Genomic DNA, 24584 nt, shown 5'->3' on the forward strand with positions numbered 1-24584 from the left:
GTGGAGCCTTTGTGGTATTTTTCAGCAGATATATACGACATGTAAATATAAATCAGTAAGAATCATTAGACATTCCCTAGTCTATCCTTAAAAATGCAGATGTTCATCTCTGAAAATTGATCAGTGAATCATTCCTTAAATACGTTCCAGAAAAAGCAGCTCATCTTCCTAAAGTAGTCTAATTCTTTACGAGGGGAAACACTTCCTCAAACGCCTTTTTAAGGAAGTTATACTTTGTTATGGTATTTTGTAAATGAATGAATAAATGAAAGAATGTCCATGTACTAGTTCTTTGTAATGAGATAGATGGTATGTCCCTGTTTTACATGCTGAGCTTTCACAAGTTTGAAGTTAGCTAAATTCACTCAGAAAACCCCTCGGTGACCTGATTTACAGCTCTTGCCACGGTCTTGATTTCTCTCCTCCTGACTATAGTACTTTAACTTACTGGCATCCACGTGCCTGGGTCCGGGGGAAGCTAGATCCCGGGTCCGGGCGAGGCCGTGTGCCCCTGGATCCGGGTGAGGCTGGGTCCCAGGCCCGGGAGAGGCCACGCACCCCTGGGTCCGGGTGAGGCCATGCGCCCCTGGGTCCAGGTGAAGCTGAATCCTGGGTCTGGGTGAGGCCGTGTGCCCCTGGATCCGGGTGAGGCTGGGTCCCGGGTCCAGGTGAGACCGTGGGCCCCTGGATCCGGGTGAGCCAGGGTCCCGGGTCCGGGTGAGGCCGTGGGCCCCTGGATCCGGGTGAGCCTGGCCCCGGGTCCGGGTGAGGCCGTGGGCCCCTGGATCCGGGTGAGCCTGGTTCCCGGGTCCGGGTGAGGCCATGGCCCCTGGATCCGGATGAGCCTGGGTCCCGGGTCCGGGTGAGGCCGTGGGCCCCTGGATCCGGGTGAGCCTGGGTCCCGGGTCCGGGTGAGGCCGTGGGCACCTGGATCCGGGTGAGGCTGGGTCCCAGGCCCGGGAGAGGCCACGCCCCCCTGGGTCCGGGTGAGGCCATGCGCCCCTGGGTCCAGGTAAAGCTGAATCCTGGGTCTGGGCGAGGCCGTGTGCCCCTGGATCCGGGTGAGGCTGGGTCCCGGGTCCGGGTGAGGCCGTGGGCCCCTGGATCCGGGTGAAGCCACGCGAACCTGGGTCTGGGAGAGGCCACGCACCCCTGGGTCCGGGTGAGGCCAAGTGCCCCTGGGTCCGGGGGAAGCTAGATCCCGGGTCCGGGCGAGGCCGTGTGCCCCTGGATCCGGGTAAGGCTGGATCCCGGGCCCGGGAGAGGCCACGCGCCCCTGGGTCCGGGTGAGGCCATGCGCCCCTGGGTCCGGGTGAAGCTGAATCCTGGGTCTGGGCGAGGCCATGTGCCCCTGGATCCGGGTGAGGGTGGGTCCCGGGTCCGGGTGAGGCCGTGGGCCCCTGGATCCAGGTGAAGCCGTGCCCCTGGATCCGGCCGAGACCAAACCAGAGGGAGTCGGACCTGCATTACCACCATTTGTCCACCATCCAGAGCTGAGGGTTCAGTGCCGACATGTACACATAAGGAACTGGTGGATATTGATATTGGGTCTCAAGGGAACTGTTGGTCCAGAAAGAAACTCACTGCAGACTGATTCATTTGCCTGTCAGCATAACTATTATTGCTCGTCGCACATTCAATTCTTATGAGTGTATCTCTAGTGACACATGATTTCGCTCATCTAGGGGAAATGATGAACAACATAGACTGATGAACAAGAACAGAACCAGAAACAAGGAGGCATCGATCGGACTATCGGGCCTCAGAGGGAGGATGGGGGAGGGAGGGGGGAGGGGGGGGAGGTCAACCAAAGGTCTTGTATGCATGCATGTGGGCCTAACCAATGGTTGGGTTCGGCGAGGGGTTGGGGGCATCCATGGGGAGGGGTGTGGGATGGGAATGGGGGGATGAGGACAAATATGTGACACCTTGATCAATAAAGAAATTTTTTAAAAAATGCCAAAAAAAAAGAAAAAAAAAAAAACTTACTGGCATCCCCTTGGTGCCCAAGGCTAAACAATAGACACTCCATACCATCTATCTAGCACATTCCCTTTCTTCATCTGGATGCTCTTCTTCAGCCTCAGTTTTTGTTCATCGCTATTTTTGAAAAGTTCTTAAGATTTGATTATTATAAAATTAATAAAATGCTCATTGTAAAAAAAGTCATATAATACAATTGTGTAAAGTAAAAAATGTAGCCCTCTCTTCCTTCTAGTTCCACTGTCTAAAGATAACTACCATGGCCCAGCCAGTGTGGCTTTGTGGTTGAAGTTTGACCCATGAACCAGGAGGTCATGGTTCAATTCCAGGTCAGGGCACACGCCAAGGTTGTGGGCTCGATCCCCAATAGGGAGTGTGCAGGAGGTGGCCAATCAATGATTCTCTCTCATCATTGATGTTTCTATCTCTCTCTCCCTCTCTGAAATCAATATCCTACCTAATAAAAGAGTGATATGCAAATTAACCATCACTCCACTACACCCACAAGTCATGCTCACCAGTCACACCCACCAGCCACGCCTACCAGCCAATCAGAGCGAGTATGCAAATAAACCCAACCAAGATGGCTACAGCCACAGAGAGCAGGAGGGAGGCTTGGGTTTCCCAGGCAATGGAAGAAGCCAAGCTTTCCGCCTGCCCTTGCCGGCCTAAGTCTCCACTTAAGGCTACAAAGTTTCAATTATAGAAGGTAAACAAATCCAAACAGAAATGGCAGCAGCAATGGAGCTGGAAAGAGCAGGAGGCTAGGGTTGCCCCTGGCAATGGAAGAAGCAAAGCTTTCCGCACACCCTGGCTGGCCCAGGCCTCCGCTTAAGGCTACAAAGTTTCAATTATAGAAGGTAAATAAACCCCAACAGAAAAGGCTGCCGGCCATGGAGCGAGCAGGAGGCTTGGCTCCGCTCCAGGCTACAAAGTTTCAATTGTAGAAGATAAATAAACCCCAGATACCAGGGCCTCCACTTGGGTCGCCAGGGGGCATGGCCAGCCTGCAAACCACCACAGGCCCCTTGCTCAGGCCGCCCCACGCCCCAAGGGAACCCCCACCCTGATTCGGGACACCCTTCAGGGCAAACCAGCTGGCCCCCACCCCTGCACCAGGCCTTTATCCTATCTAATAAAAGAGTAATATGCAGATTGACCATCACTCCAACACACAATATGGCTGCCCCCATGTGGTCAAAGATCCTATTCCTATGTGGACACAAGATGGCCACCACAAGATGGCCAGCAGGGGAGGGCAGTTGGGAGGCACCAGGCCTGAAAGGGAGGGCAGTTGAGAGGGACCAGGCCTGCAAGGGAGGGCAGTTGGAGGTGATCAACCCTGCAGGGGAGGGCAGTTGGGGGTGACCAGGCCGGCAGAGGAGGGAAGTTGGGGGCAAACAGGCTGGCAGGGAAGCAGTTAGACATCAATCAGGCTGGCATGGGAGTGGTTAGGGGGTGATCAAGCTGGCAGGCAGAAGCGGTTAGAGGCAATCAGGAAGGCAGTCAAGTGAGCAGTTAGGAGCCAGCAGTCCTGGATTGTGAGCGGGATGTCCGACTGCCCGTTTAGACCCGAACCTGGTGGGATCGGTTCTAAACGGGCAGTCGGACATCCCTCGAGGGGTCCCAGATTGGAGAGGGTGCAGGCTGGGCTGAGGGACACCCCCCCCCCGGCCCCTGTGCATGAATTTCGTGCACCGGGCCTCTAGTTCTATATAATAAAAGGGTAATATGCAAATTGACCCTAACGGCAGAATGACCAGAATGACCACTCGACCAGTCACTATTAGGCGCACTGACCACCTCTTGGTCCCTTTCCCTGGCTGGCAGGCTCTGATTGCCCGATGGCAAACAGGGAAGTAGGGTGGGTGGCGGCGGGGGCGGGGCCAGCTGTGGGCAGCTGGAGAAGATGGCCCTGATTGCAGGCCAGGCCTAGGGATTGTAATGGAGCATGAATTTCATGCGCCAGGCCTCTAGTATATATATATATATATATATATATATATATATATATATATATATATATATGCACAAAGATAACTAGCATGAACAATTTTGTGTGTCCTTGTAAACTTTATCCATATACTAACACATGTGATTGTGCCATTATTAGAATTTAATTACGTTTTGAATCATCTGGCTAACACAGTCTCTGTAGGTTCATACAAAGATTGCAGTCAGCCAAACCTCCCTGTCTCACATCCTCATGTTATTAGAGAGCCTTAAATTTTATTAATTTTGTAATAATCAAATCTTAGAAACTTTTCAAAAATCATGATTAACAAAAACTGTAGCTAAAGGTGGTGCTTTATTATTATTTATTGAACTGCATCATACTTGTTTGGGCCATTGTCCCACCCTACTGTGGTCTCTGATTCTTTGCTATGTATCACCCATAGATTTACTAAGTGAGTCCAGCAGGAGAACCCTGATGGCCCACCCCTGATTAAAATCCTTCCGTGTCTTTCCACAACCTTCTGAGCTTCCATTTCCTCATCTGTAAAGCTGAGTAAGATCTGATGGTCTTTGAGATCCCTTTCTGATTTATAAGTCTTTGAAACGATTTAAGCTGTTGGCATGTCCTGCTAAGCCACCTTCTAGCAGTAGCTCAAGCTTTACAACCTGGGAGAATCCACATTTCCAAGACACATTGCAGAAGACAGTTATCCTGGGAAGCCCATGAAGGTCAAAGCAAACAGTTATGATGAAATTATTCAGGCTTTGCTTTTGCAAAATAGGACACAGTAAAGTCAACTGGGTGTAAAAGTATTTGCAGCAATTCTTAGTACTATTTCCAAGTTTCAAGTGCTGGATGTATTTTGTCCTGGAGGGGAAGTTTGATCTTAAAAAAAAAAAAATCAAGCCTGGGAGTTATAACTGTGGCTCCAGCTTCTATAAAGGTTATCTGGAAGTTAGAAACCTCTGAAAGTGACTTAATTGCTTGGCTGGGCAGTTCTTTTGGATAGGAATCTTCACCAAACCACCTTGTGAGACTTTTCTTGAAATGAAATTCTGTGCTACCTCAAAAAGCTTGTCCTCACTTAACCCCGGGAAAAGGGAGAGCCCCGGAAAGCAGGGCAAGGAGAGAGAGCCTTGAAGTGTAATTAATATATGAGTACACTTTAATTATTCGGCTGAAATACATTATGGGAATCATTTCCACTTTTAAACGATTTAATTTTTTCTCCCTTCCAGTGCAAAGGATTTAGCAGTTCCTAATTTTATTTCTCAAGGGCATATTTTCAGGGTTCTGTTACAACCAGAAATTATTGTCCCTCCCCTTCACGCCATATGTCACAAAAGGGAGTATTGCAGTTCCCAGCCTTGACCAATTTTAGGGAACAAAAGTCAAGAAGGACTTTTAGGAAGAGGGGAGGTGATGGAAAGGGAAATCAGTACATAAGAAGTCACCACGATGCTGACAATTGAGTGAAGCTACTAGAACAGAAAGTGTCTGAGCACCGTTTGGCAAGAGCAAGGATTCTGGAACCGGACTGCTTATAAATCCCCACATAACAGCTGCATGACCTTGGGCAAGGGTTCCCTAAAGTCTACCTGCCTGCTTTCTCATCTATAAATTGGGGGTCATAATAATACCTGCCTCGGGGGAGCTTTTGTACACATCACATGAATTTAAAACATGTAAGGTTCTTAGGGCAGCACCTGACTTTAAGTCCCAATAAAAGTTTTATATACAGTGTGTATATGATATATATTTACTTATCATACCTATTCACATATTAATGAGACCACACCCATCTGCATAACTATTGTGTTAGGCTTCTCCAGAGAAATAGGGTCAATAGATGTGTGTGTATAAAATATTGATTAGCTATAACTTATTATGCATTTACTTATTGTAAAAAAAAAAAAAAAAGAATTATAGCAGGTTGGACCCAGGAGAGCTGATGCTGCAGTTCTAGTCCAAAGACTGTCAGGCTGGAGAACAAGGAAGAACCAGTGTTCCAGTTCTAGTCCGAAAGCCAGCTGCTGGAGGATTCCCACTACTCAGCAGATGGTAGGTCTTTTTGTTCTATTCAGACCTTCAACTGATTGGATGAGGCCCACCCTCATTATGGAGGGAAATCTGCTTTACTCCAAGCCCATTAACTCAAATTTTATGTCATCCAAAACATCCTCACAGAAACATCCAAAATAATGTTTGCCCAACTATCTGGCACCATGGCCCAGCTATGTTAATACATAAAATCAACCATCACAGCTTTTTTAAAACAACAACAACAACAAACAAACAGAAATCAACAAGCATTGGCAAAGATGTGGAGAAACTGGAATCCTTGTGCATTGCTGGTGGGAATATAAAATGGTGCAGCTGCTGTGGAAAATAATATGGCAGTTGCTCAAAAATTAAATGGAATTATCATTTGGTTAGCAATTCTACTTCTGGGTATATATACAAAAGGATTGAAACCAGGGACTGGAACAGATATTTTTACATCCATGTTTGTAGCAGCATTATTCATAACAGCTAAAAGGTAAGATTCCAACACCCAAATAATCTGTGCCCCTAATCTCTACTCCAGTCAGGAGCAGGGCAATTACCAGCCTCAGACCTTCACAGACTTGCAAACCCTGATAATATAATAATAATAATAATCATCATCATCATCATCATCTAATACTTCTAGAAAATCTGGTCCAATTACTGTGTAACAGAAACTTACAGTTTCTCTGTATTAATTTGTCTCAATACTCACAACAATCCTGTTAGATACTATTATTGTCATTGCATTTTACAGGTGGAAAAACCGAGGCACACGCCAATTTCTTAGACCAAGAAAATGGCAGAATTTGGGATTCTGCCCAACTAGACCGTCTAAGTCCAAATCCCATGTTCTTCACCACCGTACATGATTCCCTGAAGGGTTTTAGACAGGTGAGCCCAATTTGTGACTCTAGAGCAGTGGTTCTCAACCTTTCTAATGCCGTGACCCTTTAATACAGTTCCTCATGTTGTGGTGACCCCCAACCATAAAATTATTTTCGTTGCTACTTCATAACTGTAATTTTGCTACTATTATGAATCGTAATGTAAATATCTGTGTTTTCCAATGGTCTTAGGCTCTACAGCAGCGTTGAGAACCGCTAGCAGGGTCGCCTAAGACCATCGGAAAACACAGATATTTACATAATGATTCATAACAGTAGCAAAATTACAGTTATGAAGTAGCAACGAAAATAATTTTATGTTTGGGGGTCACCACAACATGAGGAACTGTATTAAAGGGTCGCGGCATTAGAAAGGTTGAGAACCACTGCTCTAGAGTGTCTTTGAACTGTAGCAAAGTGTCTGAGAATCCATATGGCAGTCAAGTAAACAAATGTATAATACCTGAGACATTTATGTACTAATATTTTTCAAATGTATATAGATGTTGTGAAGAAGAAAATATGAATTCAATTTAAAAATATTGAATATCATAGCTTTTACTTATATATTCTCTTGATCATAGATACAGGGAAGACATCAAAGCCCATAGTGATATATCCAATTACAGTCTTCTTTTGCCGTATTTTGAGACACTGATAGATTTGTTTTTCCCTAATATCCTAGAGAAACATAAATCAAAAGAATAAACAAGTGTAAATTCTAAACAAAGGTGACTTTTAAAGATTTCTTTTTTTTGTTGTTGAAGCATACCATCCATAGAAAAAAGTGCATGTCTCAAAGCAGAATAGCTGGATGAATTTTCATAACCTGAAACCATAGTGTAACCAGCACCCAGATAAAAAACAGAACATCACCAGCACTCCAGAAGTTTCTCTGTGCTTCTTCAATTACCATCCAACTCCCCTCAACGTAGCCAATTGTATCTCCCAAAGAGGTGCATTAAAGTCCTAAGCCCTGGTGCCTGTGAATGGGACCTAATTTTGACGTAAGATCTTTGCAGATATAAGCAAGTAAAGAGGAGGCCACCCTGCATCAGGATGGGCCCCAAGCCTTGGTTTTTCAGCCTTTCTTTCTGAGGGTGTCTGATAAACTTGTTGCAGAGCTGAATTTTCCGTGCTTTCATTTGCTGGTTCAATGAAGTAAATTTATACACAATAATAACCAAATAACAAAATAAAAGTCCTTATACTTGAAAAGAGGGGGAGCCATCAGAACAGGTGATTATATGAGTTTGCTAGAGCTGCCATAACAAAATACCATAATACTGCGTGGCTTAAACAACAGAAATGTATTTCCCTTGGTTCTGGAGCCTGGAAGTTCAAGATCAAGGTGTTGGCAGGGTTGGTGTCTTCTGAGGTCACCTTCTCCCTGTGACCTCACACAGTCTTCCCTCTGGGCGCGTACATCCCTGCTGTGTCTCTGAGTCCTGTCTCATACGCACACCAGTCAGATGGCATCAGGGCTCACCCTAACACCTCATTTTAACGTAATCACCTCTCTTTAAAGACCCTATCTTCAAATACAATCCCATGCTGAGGTACTGGGGATTAGGGCTTCCATTATGCAGGCTAACGTCCCAAGATCTACAGGATGAGTCAGCAGGCTCGAGACCCAGGAGGAGCCAGTGTTTCAGTTGGAGTCTGAGCCAGGAAAAGCTGATGTACAGTTCAAAAGCAGTCAGATGAGAGGAAGTCTCTCTTACTTGGAGAAGGGTTAGCACCCCACTGTCCTCCACCCTTACCCCTCCCCCCACACACCATCTATTCCCCATATAATAGCCCGAATAGTTAAATAATAATAATAAGGTAAGATCAACGCCCTGCTCAAAACCCTCCATGGGCTTCCTGTCACACTCAGAACAACAGCTAAAGACCTTGTTGTGGCCTTCAAGGTCTCACACCACCTTACCTCTGTCTAGCTCCATGACTCTCCTCTCCCCTGGCTCACGCCCCTCCAGCCACATTGGCCTCTTTGCATTTCTGCAATCACGCCAAGCTCCTTCTCACCTGAGGGCCTTTGTATTTGTCATTCCCTCAAACCTAAGAGATTGCCATGGTTTTCCCTCTGCCACAACCAGGTCTCTGCTCAAAGGTTATCCCAGAGAGGCCATCCCTGACCGCCTTTTCTAAAATAGCCTCCTCCATCACTTGTAGTCCATTTACCCCTTCTTATATTCTTCGTAGTACTTACCCCTTACCTGAAACTATATATTTGTTTGTTTGTTTGTTTGTTTACCTCCCCAATAGAACATAATCTCCATGAGAGCAAGAACTTTGCTCATTGCCTTACCCACAGCTCTAAGAGCAGCAGCTGGCATACAGTAATTGCTCAATAGATCTTTGTTGAAGGAAGAAAGGAATTTTAATACTTGCATTCTCCCTTATTAAGGGAGGCACTGGTTCTCCTTGGCTCATCGCTGTGTCTCAATCATCTTAGCAAAGTGCCTGGCCTACAGGGAGAGGCACACAGGGAATATATATGGCATGGGTTATTGCCTGTATTCTTATTATTTCTATACTTGCTTCTTTCCTACACTAAATGATAAAACTCTGAAGCAGGGACCACCTATGGATGTCCCACATCCCCTATCAGAGGGCTCTGTGCACTGTAGGCCATGAGTGGTTTTTAAGTCAATTGAATTGTGTCTGTAAAGTGGATGGTAACAGCTATGCTCCTACAAGGCACTCCATCAATATTTTTAAATTGCTACTGAGCGTTTCCATTTAAACCTTCCATTAGTGGGTTCATTATGAAGAAGGAACACACACATTAAACAAAAGAATGACCACTTGGGGAAGATTTGACCCTCATTTTGATTCATCGGGTGATTTTATGAGCAGCATTAGTAACCTGCCACTTGCCTGTGGCACAATTATTTCGTGGAATACAGGATTGGATCCACTCACAGTGTGATTGGGTTCTCTCTGAAGTGCCACTTCTGCCATTTCTAAAGGATGCATCTTCCAGCTATCATTTCGGGACATCTTGTTTCAGAAAGCTGTGTCTTCGGTGGAATACAATAGCCTTGATGAGAGGCACTTTGGGGAATAAGTAAATGAAGGAGAGGGGAGACTTTTCTCTTTGATCGGAAGGTCACCAGAGAATGAAATTGTCAAACACGTTTGCCCTCCTGAGAGAGCTGAAGTGCTGAGCTTAAACTGTTTCATTACAGGGGGAAGTGAAGAGTGGAAAGGAGAGGAGGGAAAGTGTTATTTAGTTAATTTCCTGCAGAAAACTCCAGGCATGCTACACCAGTGAGCTGGGGCCGCAGCGTCCATCTGGGGCTTGGCTTCTTCCTGGTGGATCAGGGGCCATTCCCCCGGCACCGAGGTGATGCAGGCTCTTGTTTCACCCACACATCACCTGTTATAAGCAAAGCTCTGGAGAATTTGCATTCTCTCTGATTGTGGGGAAATCCAATTTAGAAACAGGACAGAGAGGGAATTTTCTAGAATCTAATGACTCCCATTATAAGCCAAAGGCAAAATGTTAGCTCAGGGCGGCGTGATAATGAAGCTGGTCATTAGCAGCGAGGAAACACCATCCCAGCAGATCCTGCTCTGGTGAACCACGTGAAATTGGTTGGCAGATTACAGATTGCCCATGTGTCCTGCTCTCACTGATCTGTCTGTCGCACAGAGAGCAAGGGTTGTCCTTGGTTGCCTGATTTTGTAAACAAAAGAAGCTGAATAAAGCTGAAAAGAATCTATAAAAATCTGGAAACAACAAGGAAGGGTAATTTTTTAAAAGGTGATCAGATACTAAGGGATGGAGCCGGGCTTGTCACCCATGAGCAATATGCACGCCCATTCATTTTATTTTATTTTATTTTAAACCTCACCTGAGAATATTTTTCCAATGATTTTTTAGAGAGAGAGGAAGAGAGAGGGAAAGACAGAGAAACATATCAATGGGAGAGAAACGCATCCATTGCTTGCCTCCTGCACGCGCCCTGACTCTACCACTGTCTCTTCATGCTGTATCTGCAACTGGACTCGAACCCGGGACCTTTCAGTCCGCAGGCTAACGCTCTATCCACTGAGCCAAATAGCTAGGGCATGCCCATTCATTTTAAAGGAAAAAAATATTATCGCCCTCCCCCAACAAAGAATTCATTTCCCATGAGAAACTAAACGCTTGTGCTAAATGGTTATGAACCATATACAAAGAGAAGTTTCATCTTCACCCTTATAACTGATAACATTTTTACAGATTTCCATGGGGGAAAACGTACTATATTTTTAAAATTCTGGTAGAACCTGGAGAATCCAGCTTGGAAAATGCTGTTGAGGGTCTGGTTTCTGTCATCTTTAGCTTCCATCATATGGTTACTGGCTTATGACTGACATTTCTGGAGTAAGCCTAAAAATATGTTAACTATAAGTTAGAGGTAGAAGAGGAAAAATGCATACAAATTTAGTGCATGTCTTTTATAGGGCTTTGCTTCTATTTCTGTGATCCATGGAACATCAGGTTTTACAAGCATGTCTTCCCCCCAACATGATTTGTTGAGTTAGTATTACAGGTTAAACCCCTCAGCGAACCAGAATACTCAAGGATGCATGTTGTTCTGGAACTTGAGCAGTGAGACTCTAAAGACTATGTGCAAAGGTCTGTAAAACTCAAAGGCATAGAAGCAGAGATGTGCTGGAGTGGCTAATACTGGATCTTGAAAGCGAATTGTTAAATATTCAGGAAGTGTGTGAGCTGGTTGTTAAAGGGATGGTAGCTTGAAATCTGCTGTGATAGGAATACCTACACCATGGAACCTGGCACACACTACATATATTGGCTTTAGTGTTGTTGTTTGATATATATATTATTGATTTCAGAGAGGAAGGGAGAGAGATAGAAACATCAATGATGAGAGAGAATCATCGATCGACTGCCTCCTGCACGCCCCACACTGGGGATCGAGCCCACAACCTGGGCAGTGCCCTGACTGGGAATCAAACCATGACCTCCTGATTCATAGGTCGACGCTCAACCACTGAGCCGTGCTGGCTGGGCTTGAGAGCCATTTTCACAGCATGTCCCACTCCATAGAAGGATTTTTGGAGGCTTGCAAAACTAGTCCGTCAGCAGTAGGCAAGGGAAGCCCAGGCTGAAAGGCATACCGTGGTGAGAAATGTTGGCCTCGGAGTTAGATTGACAAGGTTTCTGATCCCAGATTGCCAGTTAGAGTTGTATGACCCTAGACTAGTCATATACCAGAGCCTGAGTTTCTCATTTACAAAATGGAAGAATGATAGCCAGCTCATGTTTGTGATGATTAGGTAAAACAATGTGTGTATAATCATAATCTCACCTAAAGATAGTACCTGGAACACAGTAGCTATGTAATAGGCACATATGCATTGAATGCTGAATGAGTCCAAGCACACACTGATAGCTCAATTGGCTCATAGACTTCTGGGTCCAAGCCACTTCTTACCTGCTTCTGACCTCTCTCGAGTCCTCATCTGGTATATCTGTGCCTTGTCTTTAAACTCCTGTTTCCCTATTCTCTATTTCCCCCCACCCTCCCTAGTCCATGAGCTCCGAGGCCACAGAGAGTGGTTAGTTGGGGTGAGGTTGGGCTGAGTTCATCTGTAACCAGTAAGTAGAACAAGCACAATTTGTGACATAATCAAAACACAATTTTATATTTGTCTCCCACGGTTCCTTTTAAAGTAAACAGGTAGATCCTCAAAAGGTTAAAACAGAGTTAGCATAAGATCCAGCAATTCCACTCCTAGATATAGATTCAAGAGAAATGAAAACATTGTCCAGACAAAAATTTGTATACCAATGTTCACAGCAGCATTATTTATAAGAGCCAAAAAATGGAAACAACCCAAATGTCCATCAACTGATGGAAAGAATAAATAAAATGTGGTATGTTCATGTAACAGAATATTCTTGGGCAAGAAAAAGGAATGAAGTACTGATTCATTATATAACATGGGTGAACCTTGAAAACATTATGCTGTGTGAAAAAAGTTAGTTACAAAATACCATTCAATATGATTCCATTTATAGAAAATGCATAGAATAAGCAAATCTATAGACACAGAAAGTAAATTAGTAGTTGGCTAGGGTTGTGGATCTTGGGGGAAATGAGTAGTGACAGCTATAGAATATGGGGTTTCTCTTTGAGGTAATTAAAATGTTGTAAAATTGATTGTGGCCATTATGACTTGGGGTGATGGAGATAGGAACCCGCCCCCTCCTGGGGGGTAGAGAATACTTGTGCAGAGCCACTCACACAGTGCCTACACATGGACCTTCCCACAAATCCTCCCTCATGCACTCTGACCCCTTTTTATATCCTTGATCTGGTAAAGGTATTCAAGGGTTACAGACCTGTCCTTGGAAATTTGTTTTGTCAATTCTGCATTAGTGCTGTGTCCTCTTGACCTTGAGGCACAGGTACATCTGGGCATGGCAAGTACAAATACCATACTTACTTGTCGCCTGGCCTGGTTCCAGGGCAATCTCTGCTTTCAGGGCATGGGCCTACTCAGCAACTGCTCTGTAGACCGTGGTGAGAGCCCTAGAGAACTCTGCTGCCTTCTTGAAGCCACAGATGTTCCTGAGACAACTTGGGCTTTCCACTTGGGGAAACAGCGGGGATGCTAGCAAGCATATTAATTCATTCCTTTACCTAATTGCTCATGGTAACTTAAGAAGTGTCATGAGCCCTGACTGGTTTGGCTCAGTGGATAGGGTGGTGGCCTGTGGACTGAAGGGTCCCAGGTTCGATTCCAGTCAAGGGCATGTACCTTGGTTGCGAGCACATCTCCAATAGGGGGTGTGCAGGAGGCAGCTGATCGATGTTTCATCTCTCATCGATGTTTCTAACTCTCTATCCCTCTCCCTTACTCTCTGTAAAAAATCAATAAAATATATATATTTTTAAAAAAAGAAGTGTCATGGGCAAAGAATTTAGTCTACAAACCTAGGGTACAAGATATGTCACAATACTTTTCATTTCTCAAAATCAAATATAATCTGCTCTAAGTTCTCCAACCTTCTACTGGATGGTGGGTGACCTATTGGGAACTCAGTATTTGTGTGTGTATTGGGGGGTAAAACCTCTCTCTCCCTTTCCATTGGGTAATTCAAGAATTCTGGACTTAGCGAAACCAGGAAACTGGAGTAGGAAGCGATTTATTGCATCTTGGTGGTCACCAACTTGTCCACTGCCTCTTCATGCTGGGTCTGCTGAGCACTGATCTTCACCATCTGTCTCATGTCCCCTCCTCGGAGTAGTCCCCATGGCGCAAGGACAGGGCCTTCTGCGATCATCCTCCAATTTGGGCATTAGTCTCTGGGACCCCATCGCCACACTCCTCCACAGGGCATTAGTCTCTAGGACCCCATCGCCACACTCCTCCCCATTCTTGGATGACCACTCCCACCTTCCCTGTGCCAAAACTCATCCCTTCACCAGAATTTCCCTCAGTGGATCTTTAGAAATCTATTGTTAGCTTTGTTTCCTGGGGGTGGAGGGGTGTTGACGCTGAGTAGTCTTTTGTCTGTTTAAAAATTAATAATTTATTCTGTTACAGAATCTCAACAGACCATGAGACTCAGCACCCAGACTCCTGACTATTCAACAGCATGATTCTGGACATGAGGACTCCTGGGTGCTGGATGACCACCACAGGGGATCCAAACCACAGATAATAAATCAAGCCGATTAAAGAGACAACACAGGGGGACCACCTTCCATTTCTCTCCAGCCAAATTCTCTGTGTACCTGGAGGCCCTGCCCAGGTGGACAGCTAGCATTAGCTTTTGTGAGCACATTCACTGTCTCCTGCCCCCAGCCCTACCCGGGCTGTGTCCCTAAGTTACACATATGCCCCAGGAGGATGCAAACATCTTTTGGTTATGTTACACCAACACAGTCCCCAGGACAAAGTCGGCCTTTCACTGAAGTAAATTACAGATTTAGAATTTTGTGTACAAAGAAAACAATGACTATTGATTTGTATTCCCTGAGGAAGAAGCTAGACAGGCCTTTGCCCCACTTCTGTTTTATTAAAAACCCTCCGCTCCATCAAAGCAGTCTGCGTCCTGACCTCCGAAAGCCCATTACACCCTCTCCTGGAAATGTCCCCGTCTTCCTTCCTGCCACCAGGCAGGCCCCCTTTTCTGCCACCGCCTCGGGAAGCCTCTGTGGACCACGTTAGTCGGAGGGGTTCTCACCCCCAGTGAATCTTGGCATCGCCTCTCTCTGCCCCTCCCAGCACTCAGTCCACCCTGGCTTCCGTTGTTTTCACGTTTTATACACCTTGTCTCCTCAACGTCATGGACCGTGTCCTCTGCTTTGTGCTTCTCATCTCTTTTCCAGCTCCTGGATTTGTTCATCATTGGTATTTTGATCATTATTGAGGTATTTTGATCATTTGGGGGTATTTCGTTATTTTGGTAATTGTTGTTATTGCCACTGTTCTTGTAGTCAACACTTGTCAAGGACATATCAGGTGTCAAACACTGAACCAAGTGTTCACACGCATTCCCTTATTCATCCTCACAGCAACCCTAGGAAGCGGGCAGAATTACTAAACCAGTTTCACAGAGGAGGGAACGGGGGGTGGGGAGTAGCGGGGGGGGGGGGGGGGGGCGCCTCCTGGAGGCTGAATCTCTGGCTGAAAGTAGCCAAGCTCAGTCTTAACTTGGCTCCACCTGACCCCAAACCTGCACTGCCCATTGCAGGGCAGAAAATGGAAGGTGATGAATACTTCTTCATATTTCTTATAGATGAATAATCATCCCAGCAAGACTGAAATTTTAAAAGGGGACATGCTTTCAATGCAACGGTGTGTCCAGGGCAGCGAGGGGCGTGCGTGCAGGATTCCTGACCTCCAAGCCAGCACTTGATTCCACACCCTGCTGCTCTGCTCGATGACAAAAATACTCCTCTGGGAAACTTAGTCTTTTTGTACTTCTCTGCTGCAGAACAAACCGCCCTTCAGGAAACAGCAAAATAGTAATTTTCTGTGGAGTGGATAATCACTCACCCCAGTAAACTAAAACAACATACTGTGGTTAGAGCAGGAGAAATGTGAAGTCTTTTGCTTTGTTTCTGTCTGTATGTGAAAAGTATATGTGTGTGCCAGTGTGCACACACGTGTATACATACTTTCCAGTTCATCTACCTTCTAAATCAGGGCCACGCCTAGTCTGGCCACCCACCCACGGCTGCTCTGAACTCCTTTCATAGACTAGAGCAGAGCCCAATAGAATCTGTTTCTGTGACTATTATTTATAATCTTTAGTTGGAAAAATCCACATCCTGGAAAACTTTTGAACAGTGTGGCATTGACCAGGCACAAGGGAGGCCGCTGAGAGGAAGGGGAGGGGGAGAAACAGCCTGGGGTACCCCTCCCTGCATTGTTCACATTTTCCTAGAGGTCAGGTCCATGGACGTTCACTGAGTGCTTATTACCTGCCGGCCTCTGCTAGTTGGTGGAGATGCCAAAATGAACAAGACCTCATCTAAAGGCTTATAGTGACGGGTAAACTGACATGTCAGAATAAACACTCTTACATAGATAGGGAAGATTAAAAAGAAGACAAAAAAGATTTCTAGTAGCCGGGCCATTGTGGCTCAGTGGTTGAGCATCGACCTATGAACCAGGAGGTCATGGTTCGATTCGGTCAGGGCACATGCCTGGGCTGTGGGCCAGATCCCCAATAGGGGGTGGCAGGAGGCAGCAGATCAATGATTCTTTCTCATCATTGATGTTTCTATCTCTTTCTCCCTGCCTCACTGAAATCAATAAAAATATATATATTTTTTAAAAAGACTTCTAGTAAAGGAATCATATTAAGGAGGACCTTTCTAGGGACAGTATAGTATATGCGGGAATCAGACTGTCAGACAGCCTGGGTTCACATCCCAGCTGTATTACCGAGTTCCTGCACGTGGAGAATAGGAGCGTGTCCACATTGATGCCTTGAGTTGTTGTCAGGATTAGAGAAGATCATGTGCATCAAACACTTATTGCAGTGCTTGGCATGTAGTAAGTGCTCAATAAATGTGTGATAAAATAAAATGCCAGGCCCTAACCGGTTTGGCTCAGTGGATAGAGCGTCGGCCTGCAGATTGAAGGGTCCCGGGTTCGATTCCGGTCAAGGGCATGTAACTTGGTTGCAGGCACATCCCCAGTGGGGGGTGTGCAGGAGGCAGCTGATCGGTGTTTCTTTCTCATCGATGTTTCTAACTCTCTATCCCTCTCCCTTCCTCTCTGTAAAAAAAACAATAAAATATATATTTTTTAATTAAAATGTCAGTTAGCAAATAAGACAGGTGATTCCCTCTAACTGGAATCATACAACAGAGATGTGGAGGGGCTCATGAATCAGATCAGGATTTGGTAGCTTAATGGGTTCTAAGGGACCTTCCATCCCTGAAGTGCTATTCTTTTAGAACTACATCTTAAGAATATGTGGTGTGTGTGTGTGTGTGTGTGTGTGTGTGTGTGTGTGTATGTGTGTGTATCCAGGGATGAGGAAGGGGGCATGAGTGGAAGAGTGAGAGGAGATGCTAGAAGGAGGACGAAAACTTAAAACTATAATTAAAAGTTCCTGTCCTCTAGCGGTTGACAATCTAGCACAGAAATAAGACATATCACTGGGAAAAGGCAACAAAAAAAGCAGGATATGGTAAGTATTCATTAAACAGTAAAACAAATAAATTTATGAATTCATCAATAATGATAGAATTCAAGACATTGAGGCAGGCTATGTAAGAAGATGATTTTAGATGTTAGGCCTTCCGTCATTATACATTTCACAGGTTTGTTTGTTTTTTAATTTAGCAAATATTTCTATAGACCTACTACACATTATACACTATTCTAAGCACTTTACAAATATTAATCAACTTAATCGTCATAATGAGTGATAGGACATGACCTTGAGAGGTCATCTAATGCAGCCCAGTCCCTCAGATGAGAACACATAGTCATAATCCTTTTGACTTATGAGGGCAACTGATCCAAAGTAACCAAAGTAACTTGTCTAATAAAAATTAAACATGATGATGATAATAGATATTCTTTTGCACTGACTATGAGTCAGGTCCATTGAAAAATGCTTTATAATTTTCACACTTATTCACAGAAATAGCAGTTATCCCCACTTTACAGATGAGGAAAATATGGCACTACAAAGGTGAAGCAGTGGGCCCAAAGCCATGCAACCAGGATATAATGGAGCCAGGACTCAATCCAGGTGTAGTTTTAAGTTAAAGCCACAACCCTACACAGTTTCCCAAGGTCACATAAACTCATTGTGCTATACAATCAATATTAGTTTCCCTTCCTCCTGGGCTAGGTAGATAAGAGCAACACAAGGGCTCATGGGTAATTGGCTTCGGCGGCGGGGGGGGGGGGGGGGGGGGATAGTCTTACACTAACTCTGCTGCTCTTGTGTCCTCTTGGACTTGGCTCCTATTAAACTGAGGAGGTGGAGTGAGAATCAGTCTATTGCTTTTCTCCCCCACAAGTAGATCACCTATAATGAAAATTATAGCAGAATAACTTGATATTGTGTGTTATGAGAGCAGATTGCAAATACCTGTGGAATTGATTTCTATTATCTATTCAAAGCAGCTATCAATGACCTAGAAGTTGGATGACCTTTCCATATACTGTGTAGGTTACTGGTTATCACCGGTTACCTATTCAATGTTCCCATGCATTTTAAGGACATATTGATGAAGATGCATTGATTATTCAACCTCTAGTGCTTACTTATGAGATGTTTTCTATGTAGCCAATAGCTAACACTGAACCACTAACTCAGAAGTTATAGCATAAATTGAAAAAAGTAAACACTCAAAGCGCTTCATGGTACGTTAAGTTTTTAAAGGCTAACAATTTGTATTTTTCTCAACTTTATGAGAATGTGGTTTTTATTCATACAAGTATTAGATGGATTTTAGAAATGATTTCACACTTTTGGATACTGGAACATGCAAAATAGTCATAAAACAAAATATTGCATATTAATATATGAAATACATATATATGTGTGTGTATATATATATATATATATATATATATATATATATATATATAAACTTTAATGCTAATTGATTATGGAGCTATTATTTATACCATGTACTGGACAGAGAGTTTTAAGATACAGCAAAAGTAAATTGCATGTAAAAAACAACCACAAACAGAAGAGAGATTTTCCTTTTCTTTTTTTTTAACATGAAGGACACAAAAGAGACATTATCACTTGGCCTATATCAAGTTATGATGGTTATTCGGTGGCATGCTGTCTCATTCAAGAAAGAGATGAAATTAGGCCAAGGGAACTTAAAGCTATTACACTAATAGCTAACGTTTTCAGGTACTTAACCCCATCCTCACAACAACTTTGTCAAGCAGATAGTATCATTATTGTCATCTTGTAGATGGAGACAACATGCAACATGAGACTGAGTGAATTACACAAAATGACATGACAAGTAAATGGCTGAGCAGGGATCAGAATGCAGGCAGTCTGGCTCCAAAGTCTAGGTTCTTAACCACTGCACTCTGGTGTCTCTCTGTCAGCTTAAATAACATCATTTAAAGCTTTTAGGACGTGCCAGGCCTCATTGTGAGACCATTTTATCTTTTATCTTATTTAATCTTTCCAGCAACTCAGTGAGGTTGCGTTTCCTATTGCCATTTTAAAGGGGAGGAGCTTACAATTTTAACAGGCTTAGATTTATCTTATTTGTTTCTGCTTTATATTCTCTCCCCAATGAGTTGTTGTGCTAAGAGACAGAAATTGGACAAATGTGTGAAAACACAGAATCTCAAGTCTGGAAGGGGCTTAAAATATAGGAGCCTTAATCCCCTTTGTCACTCTCTCTGACTGGGCTGAATATCCACCTACAAGGTCAATATCTAGACTTTCCTCTCTGGATGTAGAAGTTGAATAATGTTTCAGATTATAAAAAGGAAACCCTATCCTCATTTTATTTATTTTTATAAATATATTTTTATTGATTTCAGGGAGGAAAGAAGAGGGAGAGAGAGATAGAAACATCAATGATGAGAGAGAATCGTCGACCAGCTGCCTCCTGCACACCCCACACTGGGGATCAAGCCTGCAACCCAGGCATGTGCCCTGACTGGGAATCGAACTGTGACCTCCTGGTTCATAGGTCGATGCTCAACCACTGAGCTACCCCGGCCAGGCCCCTATCCTCATTTTAAAGAAGCTGAAGTAAAACAAAATGAAGCTATTAATTAAAATGAATCCATGAGGGGAAAAAGCCATGAGATTTCAAGATTATCCCCAAAACTATCACTTTTCTAAATCATATGAAGCTAAAGGAGGAAAAAATGAAGATACAGTTTGACAATCCAAACTACAGGCAAAATGGCTAGCAGAGATGGCCTTTCTCTAACAGTAAGACCCCTGTTAAAAGTGTAAAAGGGCGTATAGCCAGGCCTGGAACTGGTATACATTACTTCTGCTCACATCCCATTAGCCAGTTGCTAGTCACATGGTCCTACCTAATTGTAAAGGAGGCTGGGAAATGTCATCTTTCAAGGTGACTGAGAAGAGGAAAATAAAACAGGCTTTGAGAAATGATAAGTTATCTCTGCCCCAATTATAATGATTTCTATAAATCTACTCCTAGATTTCCATTTCATATTTGAGGAGGCAATTATGAAAATGAACCAATGAACCTAACACTATCCCTAACACATTGTAGGAAGGCAGCAAATGTTTGCTAAATGAATGAGTGAACCTCATAAATTTGGACATGACAAGTTTATCACCCTAAAAAATCTGGGACTTGGAATACAGGCAGAAATTATCCTTGACCTGGCTCCTCACCAACTTGCATTTCTTCCCCAGAACTTCCATGGCTAAAAGATTACTTTAGAGAGCATGGAGTGGAGAAATTAATTCTAGAACATAAAACCAAGGGTTTGGTCTTGGCTTTGACATTTTCTAGGTATGTGGTCTTTAGTAAAGCCCTTTACCTCAATGGACCTCAAATTCCTCATCTACAAATGGTGGTGGGAGGAGAAATATGGAGACGATTGGGTGCCTATTCAGCAGTCCTTTCACCTTCCTCTTGGTTAACAGAACCCCAATTGTTTGACGTTGTCAATGTGCCCACCCTCAGGAGATTAATTATGACTGGTTAATTGTGATTGATTTAAGCCAACAATGGCAATTCTTTTTTTTTTTTTTTCAACATTAACTAAAAGTAAGTTGGTGGTCAGGTTGTGGCCAATGAGATTAGGGGGAAATGTGCTGGAGGCCTTTGGAAAATGTTTGTCCTCTTTGATAAGAGAGAAAGTGGCGGAAGGAGGACCTTTTGGCCCTGCCCATTTCCTTCTTCGCGGGATGCTGAAATATGAGACTGGGATACTCAAAGCTGCTGCAACTTGCCTAGACCTTGAGAGAAGACATTGCAAACAAACTGGAGATCCAGCACAGAAATATTGGAAGAGCTAGGGTCTCCAATGACATTGTTTACCCTCTGAAACAACCCGGGGACATCCTATTTCCAGTCTTAGTATTGTATGAAAAATGTGCACCCACATGGTTTGAACCACGTTGTTGCACATGCTGTTACTTGCAGCCAATAACACTCCTAACTGACAAAGTAGATAACTTTTAGAGGTCTCTTCCCCAGTCCCAAATTGTCTCAATGTTAAACAGAATCTCAAAAGGAAAAAAAGAAGACAACTATACTGGAATAAATGAAGGAATAAGAAAAGTTTAAAACAGAGAAGAAACCTTTGAAGATGGCTAAACTTAGATATATCAGGCAACTAACAAACTTGGGGTGAAGAGCTAAAATGTGAACTGAAATGCCCATAAAACAGGAAATTGGGCCAGGTCCCTATGGTACAAATCTATAGGAACAAAATTAGAGAGTAAATATAGCCCAAATAAATGCCCAGCTTTATTAAGAAACAAATGACTTTTAAAAAGCCTTTTGAAATTATATTAATTCAAAGTAAGTGTTGTCTTTTTGATAAGTAAAAGAATATTTAAAACAAGTGACTCCAAAATGATCCCTTCCCATCTCAATTTTATGTGTCTATGGTTGCTTTTTATAGCTGCCATCTTTCCAGAAAAGATTGCCTATGGTCAGATGATTAGAGCAGGTGAAAGTCAACCAAATAAAGAATTAAAGAGTTGAAGATGTCTACAGATCCTATACAAAACAGTTATTCATTGCCTGTGTCTAATTCTATAGCAACATTAACTTTTTTTGGTAGAAAATCTAGGAGCACAATATTCAATTTTTATGTGGTGACTCTGTCAATATTGGTTGAATCTGATTTTGTACAACGTGACTCTTCTCTACTTTCAGCAATAACCAGAACTAATTGATGGGCATCCATTGGCAATGTTGGCAACGAACAAACAGGAATACTTATGGGGTCTCCTGGGAGGGACATAAAGACCTCACTTTGAACAAGAGGTCAAATTTCCACCTCTGTATTTGGGTGATGTACAGAGGTTTACAACAAAAATGACCAATGTTTATTGAGTGCTCACTGTATGCCCCACACATTGTACATTCATTTTCTCTTTTAATCCTCATAATAATTTCTTAAACTAGGAACCTTTACTTTTTTCCACTTACAAATGAAGAAACTGAAAATTAGGTTAAGTAACTTGAAATTCACTCAGTCTAGAAAACAACAGAAACAGGACTCAAGCTCAGCTCTATCTGATTATAATAAAGAGGGAATATGCTAATTGACCATCACTCCGTCACAAAGATGGCTGCACCCACAGCTGAGGCCAAGTTCCCATAAGGAGCCTTAACGAGCAATCAGCAGGGACCTGAGGCTAAGCCCTCCCCCACCCCCATGGGGCTTAACAGGGGACCTCAGGCCATGTCCCCCACCTGGCAGGGCTTGACAGAGGACCTCAAGGCACGCCCCCCACCCGGGTCTGGGCTGGGGGACCTCAGGCCACACCCCCCATCCTGGCGCCAGGCCAGGGGACCTGAGGCTATGCCCCCTGCCCGGCAGGGCTTGATAAGGGTGGGACTGGCCGGGTCTGGATCTAGCTCAATGGGGCGGGGGGCGGGGGGGGCCGTGCCTAGCTGGGTCTGGGTCTCACACAATTTTGAGATACATGTGGGTGGGCGGGGACTTGACTCTGGATCCCGTGGTGAGCCCCAGACTCTGACAGGAGGAAGCTTTTCATATACATTTTACTAATTTTCTTTCATCTCTGATACTTCTATTATACAGAAAGGGCGAATAGCAATATTAAATTATTTCCTCTAATTAATCCCCTTTTAATATGCATGAATTTCGTTCACCGGGTCACTAGTCTGATTATAAATTCCTATTGTTTACCACTATTCTACACTGACTTCTTTGTTAGGAAAACAAAAAGAAGAGGAAAATGAAAAGGAAGAGTGGATTCTGTAATAGTCAAGCCTAGGAGAAAGTTACTTTTCAGACAGGCAGGATCAAAAAAGTGTAGGCTAGGAGCAGGAACAGAAAAATCAAACAAAATCTTCCTTGGAGGTTTGAGAGAAGTGGAGGAGGGAGATGACTCAGCGTGGAGCTGGGATAGAAGCAGGTAAAACTAAAAAGAATAAAATAAAATACAGACTTTTAAAATAATCAGAAAGAAAGAGAACTGGACAAAGAATGATAGGATTCGGATATCCAGTGTATCTGGAATTTTCTGGTAACGCAGGAAATCCCAAAACAAGGTTTGATTTCTCATTGGGATTATTCCTAATTCAGTTTTATTTTGAGATCTGATGGAACTTTCAATCTTGCCTTGTTAGCAATTTCTTCTTTTAGAAGATCCAGGGAGCAATGATGAGGGACATGTGATTGGGTGGAGAGTGTGCTGATGAGCTCAGATTTTCCAAGGACATGTACAAGCAGAGGGATGGAGAGACACATAATCAAGACTGAATGCACTAAGACTAGCAAAGCCCTGTGAGGATAATGTCCGGGGGACTAAAGCCCCGAATCTTGAAGGCTTATTTAAAAATGGTAAGAACAACAAAAATGGATTCTTGTAGTTTGTACAGAGAATAGGCCTGCTGCTTAGGGCTGAAAACACATGTTTATGTATTTAAAACAAAGAAATAGCAATAAATGGAAACAAATGACAAAATCAAATTAGGATAATTTGTTTACAAAGGAACTAAACGTGAATGTGAGTGGGCACTAGGGAGACCACAAGAGATGGTCCTGGGCTAGTAACAGAAGAGCTGTTACCACCCCTGGGATTGAAGCAATTTGGGGAGAGCAGGATTACCAGAGCCTGGAAGGAGAGAGCGTCGTGTCGAGCAGGAAGCCTGAGAGGAGCAGTGGCCTTCAACAGAGGGACATAGCAAACCCAAAGCTACCTAGTAGAAATAAAGCTGGGAACAAACATCACTGCGCTTCTCTCCACCCCATCTTTGGTCTCCTGCAGTGGCTCCCATTGGCTAACCCCAGGTGGCATCCAGAGGGCAAAGGAGGTCTTTAGTGTAGGACAGACCGGGAAGCTCTAAGGCAGAGAGTGGAGCAGAAAAGGGTAAGAGTGAATCCAGGGGATCCCCAGAGGATAGCTGGACCCTCAGTGACTCTGTGCTTCTAAAGCTACCACATCAAGTAGGCACCAAATAGCAACCTGCAAAACATCTCGAAGGCACAGAATCTTCCCCATACGTCCCTGGGTCTCACTATGTCTG

The sequence above is a fragment of the Cnephaeus nilssonii genome (assembly GCF_951640355.1).
Source record: "Cnephaeus nilssonii genome assembly, chromosome: 6".
In the NCBI taxonomy this organism is placed as follows: Eukaryota; Metazoa; Chordata; class Mammalia; order Chiroptera; family Vespertilionidae; genus Cnephaeus; species Cnephaeus nilssonii.